Source organism: Coenobita brevimanus, chromosome 64, assembly GCF_032717465.1.
Source record: "Coenobita brevimanus isolate Jiangsu-jjx chromosome 64, ASM3271746v2, whole genome shotgun sequence".
Taxonomy (NCBI): domain Eukaryota; kingdom Metazoa; phylum Arthropoda; class Malacostraca; order Decapoda; family Coenobitidae; genus Coenobita; species Coenobita brevimanus.
The window spans coordinates 18285115-18295615 of NC_137017.1; positions in this window are offsets into that span (position 1 = coordinate 18285115).

Consider the following 10501-nt stretch of genomic DNA (forward strand, 5'->3'; position numbering starts at 1 on the left):
ATGCTGCCATTCTGTGCAAATGTACGATAGTGCACGGGGATTAGTGAGCGAATGGGATGTCCAAACAATACCTGTGCTGGTGATCTTCCCTCAGCTCAAGCAATCCCTTAGCAAATTCATCATCATCCAACCGGCCATCTACTGTGGTGGTTTCTATCAGTTTCTTCACAGTCTTGACGGTGACTTCTGCGTGTCCATTAGCCTTAGCATTGTACGGCTAAGTTATCCGGTGCTCAACATCCCATCTGGACAGGAAGAGTCTAACTGTAGTGGACGTAAACTGTGGTCCACCATCAGTTCGTAGAATCATGGGGACTCCATAGTCTGCAAACACAGAACTAAGGGAAGTTATCAGATGCGAGGCAGAAGCTGTTCTAGGGCATGAAAAAGCACATGGCCATCCAGAAAGACGATCCACGTATACAAGGAATGTACGCCCTGCAAAATGAAAGTAATCGGCAGAGACTGACTCAAAAACACGGGTTGGTGGCTCATCATCCTGCTACAAAGGTTCTTTCTGAAGACTTAGAAAGAGTTTGCGGCATCTTGAACACGCTGAAACGATGCCCTCTAAGACTCCATCCATCCCAGGCCAGAAGACAGTCTGCCGGGCACGTCGTTTAGTTCTGTTGATACCCTGATGTCTGTCATGCAGTCGCTCCAACACTTCTCTGCATACTCCTTTGGGTATAACCAACCTGGGGCCATATACAATCAAATCATTATCCACTGCTAGCATACTCTGTACACCCCACTAAGGTTTTAGCTGTGGCTCTAAATCTTTGATACGGTAAGCAAATCCTGACAAAATCCTATGACGCAGAGCGATGTGTTCTTGATCTGTATCCCCAGCAGCACGTACCTTAGATAATGTACGATCCTGTAGAGGCAATACTCTTATGCTGTCACTTACTGCGTTCAGTGCTGCGACAACAGATTCATGTAGTGGGTCCTCAGTAGATGGATCTGCAGTATCATCATCCTCACCAGGATCCGCAACTGGAGAACGTGATAGAGCATCAGGTATACAGTGAGATGATCCTTTTTGCCAATATGTTGTGAAAGAAAATGACGTCAACTTCTCCCTCATGCGTTGTAGTCTTGGATTCTCAATCTCACATAGCAACTTGTTATTCAACACTGGTACCAATGGTTTATGATCAACAATCAAATCAAAGTATGGGAGACCAATGAGGAACACCCTGCATTTCCTCAACGCCCACACTACTGCAGCCATTTCTAATTCCATCATGGCATACCTTGACTCTGTATCTGATAGGAATCCTGAACCACACTGAACAAATTTCCATACCTTGTCATGACAAATCCAAACCCATTTAGTCGTGAAGCATCTGTTTGTAGCATGATGGGCAGAGCTGGGTCAAAATCTGCCAGAACGGGTGGTGCCACCAAGGCTTTCTTCACTCTGGCAAATGCATCGTCATGCTAAGCTTTCCAACACTATTCATTCCCAGGATGCAGTATATCTCGCAGGGGCAATGCTGCAGCTGCAACTTCTGAGGAAAAACGTCCTAACTGATTAACAAGACCCATGAATGACCTTAGATCTATTATGTATTGTGGACATGGGAAATCAGATATGGCCTTTACCTTACTGTTATCAGCTGTGTACCCATCACGAGATATAGCATACCCACACTCTAAACTTTCTCTAACAAACTTAAACTTGTCTGCATTCAAAGTGATCCCACTGTTATCACACTTCTGTACAATCTTGATAACATAGGTCAAATGTTCTTGATATGTTCTGTCATAGGCAAGAACGTCATCAACGATCTTTATGGTCTGTGGGATATGACCAAGTACCAAGTCTCCTCGCCGGTTATATTCATCACCTGAGGAAACTAAACCCATAGGAGCTCGCTTGAACTTGTAGCATCCCCATGGTGTGATGAAACAGTTAAGGTCTTGGTCCTCCTCTGCGATCTTGATCTGGTGATAACCCATCTTTGCATCGAGCACTGTGAACCACTGAGCACCTGTACTCATTGAGGATACCATATCATGCGGCGTTGGCACAGGATATATCGGTCTGAGGACATGCTTGTTGAGCCTTGTAAGATCCACACATAATCTCACGCCCGTTGGCGTCTTTGGTACAGGTACAATGGGGTGATACCACGTAGTTGGGTAGTCCACACTCGATGTTATGTCCTTTGCTACTAAGTCGTCTAACTGCTTTTATTTCCGCTCTCCAATTGTATGGGATCGTGCGTGCAGCAGTCACTGCAAAGGGTTGGGCTCCTTCCTGGAGTTGAATGCACATTGGTCCACCCTGCATCTCCCTTAAAGTTGTTGATGCGCCGAAAACACGTGGATATGCTGCTATGATGGTTGCTGTATGCTCCTTTCGTTGGGCTGCTGTAGGTTCATAAGGATGCGGCCATCAGGGAAGTACTGGCGGTGGAGATGAAGGTGGATCCTCAGGGGCTTGTGATGATCCAACACTTTCCACGGAGCGAATCTGTGCAGGAAAATCATCAGGTAATATTCCCAGTACCACTGAATCAAACCAACTTAACAATGATCCCTTAATCTCTTTAACAACCACTACTTGAGCAACCGTATGCTTGTCCCCCAAATCCATCCTCGATGTGAAAGTACCCAGGCAAGTCAATGGAACATTGCCTGCTGCTTTAAGAGTGTTACTCTTTACCGGCTGAAGGGAAGAGTGACTAACACCTAGCGAATTCGCCACATCAAGACCCATCACTGTAGCCTCAGCTCCTGAATCCGGTGTCCAAAGTACACTTCTCTCACCCCCAGGATGTGTAGTAGCAATGCCCACCGTTGGAATAGGTCGAGTTGTTACACTACTCACGTACACGTCTGCGATGACGCCGTGCACAGTTTGACTCTGGTTCTTAACTCTTGACCTAGAATGTGGTCGTGATTGGGTAGTTTGGGCAGGCGATACAGCAGCAGTGAACCTGCATACAACAGCAAAGTGACCTGTCTTGCCACATCGATTACAAGTCCTCTGTAGTGCCTTGCAGCTTTGCATCTCCTCATGCCTTTCTTTGCCACACCTCTAACACTTGTCAGATTTGAAAGATTTATTAGTACAAACTGCCTTTGCCACCTTAGGCCTGTACACTTTTGCCAGCACTTGACTTCCCTCACCACGAATCACTGCACTGTTTTTAACTGCATTCTCTGATGCTCGACAAATGTCCATTGCTTTTTCCAAAGTCAAACCCTTCTCCTCGAGCATGCGTTTTAATGCTTCTTCATCTCTCGTCCCACCAACAATTCTGTCTCTTAATCTATTCTCCATTCAGGAATTACAGAAGTCACAAAATGCAGCAATTTCTTTAATAACACAAAGAAAATCATCGAAGCTCTCACCTGGCTCTTGCACTCGTAAGTAAAACTCTCGTCGATCCACAATGACATTGCGTCGACTTAGCGAATTCGCCACATCAAGACCCATCACTGTAGCCTATATTAGATTGTGCCTAGACTGACAGTCACCAGGTGATGAGTGCAAGTATGTAATGTAGAAAGGCATTTCACATCTGCAGTCGATGGTGTTCTCATGGTCGAGGCTTTTTTACCATTAGTGTAGGTCTAGTTAATTGTCTCTTAGGATTTAGTATAGGTTAGCGATTTGTCTGTTAGGTGATTAGTTTTATGGTCTGTAGATTAGTTTTTTTTTGTTTATAAGTAATGTAAGGTTAAAATAAAAAAAAAATAATAATAAAAATGCAAAAAAATAAAATAAATATTATTATATATATATATATGTACGTGTGCATGAAAGTGTGTATGTTTATATGCATGGACGTGTGTGTGTGTGTGTGTGTGTGTATATATATATATATATATATATATATATATATATATATATATATATATATATATATATATATACAAACACAAACTTCCATGCATATAAACATACACACTTTCATGCACACGTACATATATATATATATAATAATATTTATTTTATATTATATATATATATATATATATATATATATATATATATATATATATATATATATATATGTGTGTGTGTGTGTGTGTGTCAATGTATATACATATATATATTTTTGCCTTAATGACCAAGGGCTTCGGCCCCAATGGTCGATAGAAAAAAAAAAAAATCAGTTAGAGGTTGCAGCTGCAGCATTGCCCCTGCGAGATATACTGCATCCTGGGAATGAATAGTGTTGGAAAGCTTAGCATGACGATGCATTTGCCAGAGTGAAGAAAGCCTTGGTGGCACCACCCGTTCTGGCAGATTTTGACCCAGCTCTGCCCATCATGCTACAAACAGATGCTTCACGACTAAATGGGTTTGGATTTGTCATGACAAGGTATGGAAATTTGTTCAGTGTGGTTCAGGATTCCTATCAGATACAGAGTCAAGGTATGCCATGATGGAATTAGAAATGGCTGCAGTAGTGTGGGCGTTGAGGAAATGCAGGGTGTTCCTCATTGGTCTCCCATACTTTGATTTGATTGTTGATCATAAACCATTGGTACCAGTGTTGAATAACAAGTTGCTATGTGAGATTGAGAATCCAAGACTACAACGCATGAGGGAGAAGTTGACGTCATTTTCTTTCACAACATATTGGCAAAAAGGATCATCTCACTGTATACCTGATGCTCTATCACGTTCTCCAGTTGCGGATCCTGGTGAGGATGATGATACTGCAGATCCATCTACTGAGGACCCACTACATGAATCTGTTGTCGCAGCACTGAACGCAGTAAGTGACAGCATAAGAGTATTGCCTCTACAGGATCGTACATTATCTAAGGTACGTGCTGCTGGGGATACAGATCAAGAACACATCGCTCTGCGTCATAGGATTTTGTCAGGATTTGCTTACCATATCAAAGATTTAGAGCCACAGCTAAAACCTTAGTGGGGTGTACAGAGTATGCTAGCAGTGGATAATGATTTGATTGTATATGGCCCCAGGTTGGTTATACTCAAAGGAGTATGCAGAGAAGTGTTGGAGCGACTGCATGACAGACATCAGGGTATCAACAGAACCAAACGACGTGCCCGGCAGACTGTCTTCTGGCCTGGGATGGATGGAGTCTTAGAGGGCATCGTTTCAGCGTGTTCAAGATGCCGCAAACTCTTTCTAAGTCTTCAGAAAGAACCTTTGTAGCAGGATGATGAGCCACCAACCCGTGTTTTTGAGTCAGTCTCTGCCGATTACTTTCATTTTGCAGGGCGTACATTCCTTGTATACGTGGATCGTCTTTCTGGATGGCCATGTGCTTTTTCATGCCCTAGAACAGCTTCTGCCTCGCATCTGATAACTTCCCTTAGTTCTGTGTTTGCAGACTATGGAGTCCCCATGATTCTACGAACTGATGGTGGACCACAGTTTACGTCCACTACAGTTAGACTCTTCCTGTCCAGATGGGATGTTGAGCACCGGATAACTTAGCCGTACAATGCTAAGGCTAATGGACACGCAGAAGTCACCGTCAAGACTGTGAAGAAACTGATAGAAACCACCACAGTAGATGGCCGGTTGGATGATGATGAATTTGCTAAGGGATTGCTTGAGCTGAGGAACACTCCGCGAGCTGAGGGAAGATCACCAGCACAGGTATTGTTTGGACATCCCATTCGCTCACTAATCCCCGTGCACTATCGTACATTTGCACAGAATGGCAGCATGCAGCGGAGGTGTGTGACGCTAAGGCAGAAAGACTTCGTCATCAGGCCAAGGAACGTCATGATGCAGCAGCCCGGCCTTTATTTTAAGTTACATCTTGGTGCCTATGTCGACATCCAAGATCATGCAACTGGACACTGGAATCGCCTGGCTGTCATTGTTGGCACTGGGGAGTACCGTGACAACCTGGTCAAAACTGAGAGTGGGAGAATTCTGCGGAAGAATTGCAAATTCCTTTGTCCTCACTGATCCATCATGCCTGTGGATTGCAGGGAAGATGCCAGTAAGTCACCACCAGAAGACAACGCTGTGGGCACCTCTGTTTCTAACCCTGTAGAAACAGATTCTAATTCCCATTAGACTCGACCTATGCCCACACCACGTCGCAGTGCTCGCCAGAGGAGGGAACCACGGCGATTAGTAGTACGATGGGATTCAGCTACCAATGACAAGCCAGCCGACAGAGATTCATCGGTCACCCCTGTCGTCTTGGGGGAGGTGTGTGATACGAGACTGAGTGAATGAGGTTTCGGTATGAGTCAGAATGAATAGTTCATTTAACCTGGTTATCTGAATGTTACTTTCCGTTCAGATAAGAGTGAATGAAGCAAAGAGTAAATGAAGCATGATTGTGAGACTTTGAGAGGTTATATATAGAGGCCTGAATGGGCTCCGAGAGACTTTTTTCTAGCCTTGCATCACCTTGTACATTCTGCATTGTTCCAGAATAAAGAAGAAAATATTCCACCAACTTTTATTGCCATGTCCACCTGACCAAGAACACAACAATAGGAAAGATGCTTTAATTTTTTTCTATTGAGAATTGACTCGAAAACTTTTGAGATACAGGATATTAAAGCAATTGGACGATAGTTAGAGGGTTAGGAATGGTCACCTTTCTTTGGAACTGGCTGAATGAGAGCAAACTTCCAGCAAGAAGGAAAGGTACAAGTTGACTGACAAAGGCGAAAGAGTTTACCTAGGCAGGGTGTAAGCACTGAAGCACAGTTCTTGAGGACAACAGAAGGGACTCCATCAGGCCCATATGCCTTGTTAGTATTGAGGCCAGTGATGGCAGAAAATACATCAGCTGAAGAAATTTTAATGTCAGCCATGAGGATGTCTGAGGGGGGAAGTGATGGAGGAACACCACCGGAATCATCTAAGGTGGAATTGGAGGAGAAAGTCTGTGCGAAGAGATCTGCTTTATCAGTAGAAGAAATAGCTACAGAGACATCAGAGTAGAAAAGAGGAGGGAAGGATGATGAGGTAAAGTTGTTAGAAAGGTTTTTGGCAAAGGTGCCAGAAGGAGCTGACAGAATTCGAGTTTGAGAGTTTAGAGCATTTACTACGGATGAAATTATTTTTTGCAGAGTGAGGAACAGACAGCACGATTCTGGGCAGAAACGTAAACAAGATGTGATTCAGGGGTGGGTTGGCTCTGGTACCTTTTATAGGCCCTCTCCTTATTGTGGACAGCATTAGAACAAACGTGGTTAAACCAAGGCTTTCTTGCATTAGGCAAAGGATATGAGGAGGGAATGGATGCTTCCATGCCTGAGAGAATAACCTCCGTAATGCGCAAAGCACACTCAGATGACTCCCGGTCACGGAAGCAGTAATCAATCCAGGGAAAATCAGCGAAGTACTGCCTGAGGGCCTACCTCGCCTCTTTCCTCCATCAAATTCGCTCAGATATACCATTTTCACTAATCTATTGTTATCCATTCTCTCCACATGACCATACCATCTCAGTACACTCACTTCGATACTGGTGTCCACAGACTTCCTCACTCCGTATCTTTCACAAATCACATAATTTCGTATCCTATCCACTCTCTGTACTTCACTTACATTCCTCAGAAGTCCCATCTCCACTGCTCTCACTCTTGAATTTTCATTTTCATGCCACACCATAGTCTCACATCCATATGTTAAAGCTGTCACTAACACTCCTTTATGTAAGCCTCGTGCATCTGTGACACACAAACCTCCATTTCTTATCAAGGCCTTCATAGCACCAGCTACTTTCCTTCCTTGTGTCACACTACTTTCCACTTCTTTTGCACAGTTTCCTCTCTTTTATCACTGTACGCAGGTATTTGAACTCTCTCATCTATTCAAGTTTCTCTCCATTCACTGTAACATCACACTGGGAGCCAACTTCTCTCGATTACCATGAATTAACCCTTTTCTGCATTTACTCACAAGGCACGACGCTCACAGACATCAGCAAAACTCCTCACTAGTCTACCAAGCTCTTGTCCGGTATTTGCAAGCAGCACTGCATCATCGACATTCAAAAAATTTGAGATATTCTATCCATCACCTTTCATTACCAAAGCCAAGTCTCTCTCCATTACTCGTGTTTTTACTTCTCTCATCGCTCCATCCATATATACTGTATACTGAACAATCATGGGGACATCACACAACCTTATCGCACGCCCACAGTGACCGTGAAACATTCCCTTAGGTGCCCATTTACCCTTACAAATGCCTCACTACCAACATAAAAACTCTTGACGGCACCTAGGAGCTTACCATCTACACCGTAAATGCGCAAAACATTCCACAATCCATCTCTGCCTACCTTGTTGTATGCATTTCCCAGATCTATAAAAGTGCCTTCTCCTGCTCTTTATGCCTTATACCGTCAATTTTTACCAATTCTAGTCCATATATACACATTCCCTACATAAAAATAAATAGTTTTGAATGGTTAGCGAAGTGTCTAGTTTACTGAACAGCAGAAACATGAAAAAATTTCTCTCTGTTAGCGCTCATGCAGCGCATTCTCGCCCAATCTAACAACTGTCGCGGCACTCAAACTCCTGAACTGGGTTTCGCTAAGACTGACGGTCGAGATTTTTGTATAGTAAGGATGACTGACGCTCAGGAACGTCTGTCGAATGAACATCACCGTTGGACCGCCTGAACTCAGTGTTTTTATAGTACGGCCCTAAGGCGTTTGGCAACAGATTCATAAATTATGAGAGCATTGGGAGTGAAAGGGTTAAAGATGAGATTAGATAAATAGACAGACAAATAGTGCTGGTTGCCTTTGATTCACTACATTGATTTTCAAAGTACAGAAAGAACAAGAGAGAGGAGAGGGCTCATGTTACTAGTAAATTCTGTTTTGAAATAGCCCTACAAGTTCGATTCTTGGACATAGACTGTTAAAGTTTGTTTTCCCTTCGTCATTGTTCACCCAGCAGGACCACTATAATGACCTGGAAAGAACATCAGCTAGTTTGGGATACTGAAAAGGAAGATTGAGTACATTTTTCACGGTCAATGTTTATAATCACTATCAAGACAGAGATGACCCGAATTAGTCTGAAAGTACACAGCTCTATGACCCGTAAACCGTAGCACCTTTTCCCTAGTGATTTATTTTTGGATACGGCCGGTTAATATTAATTTGTGTGTTAATTATAAAGTGTTGCAATATTAGTATGATTTAACACAGAAGATAGGAAGGTGTAAGCAACAAAATAAATCGCAGAGGAAAGGGTGTTACGGAACACTGGTGCCTTAAGACAGTCTTATTCGACTTGAGATTTCTAACAACAAACTACTTGGAAAAATTGGTTGTTGCTCTTGTTAGTAGTAGTAGTGGTGGTGGTGGTGGTGGTAGTAGTGATGGTGGTGGTAGTAGTAGTAGTAGTGGTAGTAGTAGTGGTGGTGGTGGTGGTATAGTGGTGGTGGTGGTAGTAGTAGTAGTAGTAGTTGTAGTAGTAATCGTAGTAGTACTAGTGGTGGTAGTGATGGTGATGGTGGTAACAGTAGTAGTAGTAGTAGTAGTAGTGGTAGTAATAATAGTTGCAGTAGTGGTAGTAGGAGCAGTAGTAACCATAGTAGTACTAGTAGTAGTAGTAGTAGTAGTAGTAGTCTTAGTAGTAGAGATCTGGATGGTGGAGTGAGAGGACGTGTGCCAGGCGCTCCCTGTGATCGTCTCGAAATCATAGTAAAAATGATTGTTGGCTCTTAGAAATTGATATCCACTCCAACATAAAGAGTACATCGATTCATAGGTGAAAGAAATTCTTAAATATCAGCTATATAAAGCTCGAAAAATGTGAAAAAGTGTTCAGATTACGGTGTGAGGGGGAGGAAGTGTGTCTGTGTGTAGTGACGGTTGGATCCGAGGTGTTGTCCTGAGAGGGTTATCTGGACTGCTGTCAACACCATACATTATATCATCAGCCACCCGGGGACTCACCACCACATGTGCGCCGCCCACACACCCACAGTTTAAGTATCCCCCACCCCCACTTACAAAATAAGTACCTCTCTGAAGCCTAATTTTCAATTATTAACTTTGTCCACAAATAACAAGGAGACGTGGGATGCCTGTCACACACCTCTCGCTCACTCCATTATCCTTGGAGCATTAACTCCATTTCCCCAACACATCAGCTGTTACCACACACTGAATATCACCCACTGATCACTAGCATACACACCACCTACTAATACGATTTATAAACACTGTATCAGACACTACCACTAACTATACAACAATCACCTACATACACACCACCAGCATAGCCAGGTGGTATAGAAGTGTAGCATACAAAAACATTTAGGTAGGGAATCTTATACAAACCCTAGATGACACTGTAATGTAAACACGTCACACATACAGACACACACACACGATGACTGTTCTTAAATTATTATAAAACATATTGTACATAAAATCTCATCCTATCTATATATATAACCAATCACAGTAGATAAGTCAATAATACAATAATAAATAACATAGTAATAATTAGAAAGTTAATTTTAATATATATATATATATATATATATAT